Raw genomic sequence first — 2,775 nt, forward strand, 5'->3', positions numbered from 1 at the left:
AAGAAAAGTAATCGCTGACAGCACGAAGGATGTCACGCGACTAGTTAGCAGGCTAGAGTCTCGTTCGTTATCGGAATTAACCAGACAAATCGCTCCACCAACTAAGAACGGCCATGCACCACCACCCACCGAATCAAGAAAGAGCTATCAATCTGTCAATCCTTCCGGTGTCCGGGCCTGGTGAGGTTTCCCGTGTTGAGTCAAATTAAGCCGCAGGCTCCACTCCTGGTGGTGCCCTTCCGTCAATTCCTTTAAGTTTCAGCTTTGCAACCATACTTCCCCCGGAACCCAAAAGCTTTGGTTTCCCGGAGGCTGCCCGCCGAGTCATCGGAGGAACTGCGGCGGATCGCTGGCTGGCATCGTTTATGGTTAGAACTAGGGCGGTATCTGATCGCCTTCGAACCTCTAACTTTCGTTCTTGATTAATGAAAACATACTTGGCAAATGCTTTCGCTTCTGTTCGTCTTGCGACGATCCAAGAATTTCACCTCTAACGTCGCAATACGAATGCCCCCGCCTGTCCCTATTAATCATTACCTCGGGTTCCGAAAACCAACAAAATAGAACCGAGGTCCTATTCCATTATTCCATGCACACAGTATTCAGGCGGGCTTGCCTGCTTTAAGCACTCTAATTTGTTCAAAGTAAACGTGCCGGCCCACCGAGACACTCACTCAAGAGCACCCTGGTAGGATTGCAACGGGGTCCGCCTCGGGACGCACGAGCACGCACGAGGCGCGTCGCACGCCTTCAGCTCGCCCCACCGGCAGGACGTCCCACGATACATGCCAGTTAAACACCGACGGGCGGTGAACCAACAGCGTGGGACACAAATCCAACTACGAGCTTTTTAACCGCAACAACTTTAATATACGCTATTGGAGCTGGAATTACCGCGGCTGCTGGCACCAGACTTGCCCTCCAATAGATACTCGTTAAAGGATTTAAAGTGTACTCATTCCGATTACGGGGCCTCGGATGAGTCCCGTATCGTTATTTTTCGTCACTACCTCCCCGTGCCGGGAGTGGGTAATTTGCGCGCCTGCTGCCTTCCTTGGATGTGGTAGCCGTTTCTCAGGCTCCCTCTCCGGAATCGAACCCTGATTCCCCGTTACCCGTTACAACCATGGTAGGCGCAGAACCTACCATCGACAGTTGATAAGGCAGACATTTGAAAGATGCGTCGCCGGTACGAGGACCGTGCGATCAGCCCAAAGTTATTCAGAGTCACCAAGGCAAACGGACCGGACGAGCCGACCGATTGGTTTTGATCTAATAAAAGCGTCCCTTCCATCTCTGGTCGGGACTCTGTTTGCATGTATTAGCTCTAGAATTACCACAGTTATCCAAGTAACGTGGGTACGATCTAAGGAACCATAACTGATTTAATGAGCCATTCGCGGTTTCACCTTAATGCGGCTTGTACTGAGACATGCATGGCTTAATCTTTGAGACAAGCATATGACTACTGGCAGGATCAACCAGGGAGCTGCGTCAACTAGAGCTGAGCAGCCGGCCGCCCGGGAGTGTGTCCCGGGGGCCCGCGCGAACACGCAAGCGTCCGCTCAATTATTCTGCAAACAGGAGGAGGCTGAGCTCCCCTGCACCATACACCTCGAAACCCTCTCAGGTCCCGGCGGCGCGCAGCGCCGTCCTAAGTACTTGGTCGGGTTCGAGAGAGGCGCAATCGCCCGGAGTTTGGCGAGTAGACGCTTTAGGTGCGACCACCCGTGCTCCCAACTGAGCTTGCCGCTGCCGACAGAGGCCCGGGAGCGTGCTGTCGTGGCATTGCCGGCGGGAGACAACACGCGCCACCTACGGTGACCGGCAGCTCCAACGCCAGCGCCACAGAAGGACAAAAGCCCCACTTGGGTGCCGAAGCGAACTCTCCCAGCACAGCGCACGCGCCAACACGTCCGCACAGCTGCGATACAAACCACCTGCGAGAACCGCAGAGGCGACCGAGCAGCAGACGGCGTCGCGGCGCCGAGCGCCGGGCGGCGGCGCATCCTCAGCGCACACAGTCCTCAATCGGACCAGCACACTGCAGATGTCCACCGCGCTTCGCACCGGGCCCGCGAGGACCTACTTTGGCCGCACGGCGCCGCGTGCAGGGTGCGCCGGCGCGCAGCTGCGCCGCCTGCCGCCTCCGTCGGCCGGCGCGCCTGCCACTGGCCGCCCCCACCAGCCGGCTGTAGCGCGTGCGCCCACGCACCGCACGGCCAACACGCCGGGAGGCCCCCCCTCACCGGCCGGGGACGGTCCCACCCAGCCACCGCCGCGTATCGCTTCACACCCACATGCCATTCACGTTCGTGGGCATGGTGGGTATCGCTGCAACAACCGGTTGGTAGCTCAACCGATCGTCGCCATCACTGATTCACCCCTAGCGAGAACAACCGCACCACAACGGTTTACCAGTTGTTCATTTGCGTAACGTCACCAGCAAACGTAGGCGTCCATCGCCATTTGCAAATTCAACGATTGTTGCATGCCTGTGTCAGGTGTCACGACACACTGTCTGCCCACATACACGCAACAACATGTCCACGCTTAGCGAACACGTGGAAGGTGGCCCCCGTACGTATGCGATGTCCATTGCGCGAACGACTGTCAACCGGCCTCTGTCGCATGTCGCAGATGTGGAACGCAGTGCACCGTGCTATCACGGTGTGTGAGAAGAGACGACTACGTCTGACAACACGCGCCACTACATCAACAGACGGCTCATGCTGATCGCCATCCAGGGCATACCACACTGCAATCCAGCTCTTA

General features: G+C 57.3%; 1 non-coding gene across 1 annotated transcript in view; it reads right to left on the bottom strand.

Moving 5' to 3' along the window:
- LOC124566316 overlaps positions 1-1,488 on the bottom strand; it is a 1,910-nt gene extending 422 nt beyond the window's left edge. Inside the window, exon 1 of the ribosomal RNA XR_006970868.1 lies at positions 1-1,488. This exon is cut by the window's left edge and continues 422 nt beyond it. This is a non-coding gene — a ribosomal RNA (small subunit ribosomal RNA).
- Between the last annotated feature and the right edge of the window lie 1,287 nt (positions 1,489-2,775).

The sequence above is a fragment of the Schistocerca americana genome, unplaced genomic scaffold (assembly GCF_021461395.2).
Source record: "Schistocerca americana isolate TAMUIC-IGC-003095 unplaced genomic scaffold, iqSchAmer2.1 HiC_scaffold_1383, whole genome shotgun sequence".
In the NCBI taxonomy this organism is placed as follows: domain Eukaryota; kingdom Metazoa; phylum Arthropoda; class Insecta; order Orthoptera; family Acrididae; genus Schistocerca; species Schistocerca americana.